Raw genomic sequence first — 221 nt, 5'->3', positions numbered from 1 at the left:
AAATTGTTGAGGTAACTACTATCATTAGTTAAAGTATTATTAAATATATATATATGTTTATAAGACTATCAACAATTCTATGTATTTAAATATTTTATTATTAATTATGCCTGTAGCTACAAATAACTCAGACATATGTTATATTTTCCCTTTTTTATACTTAGGAGGAACCTGTTGCTACCACTTCTGATAAGATCGAAATTGAAGTAGAGGATGAATGC

The sequence above is a fragment of the Halyomorpha halys genome, unplaced genomic scaffold (genome assembly GCF_000696795.3).
Source record: "Halyomorpha halys isolate HHAL.00 unplaced genomic scaffold, Hhal_1.1 Scaffold1992.1, whole genome shotgun sequence".
NCBI classification, from domain to species: domain Eukaryota; kingdom Metazoa; phylum Arthropoda; class Insecta; order Hemiptera; family Pentatomidae; genus Halyomorpha; species Halyomorpha halys.
This window is presented reverse-complemented; position numbering follows the sequence as displayed.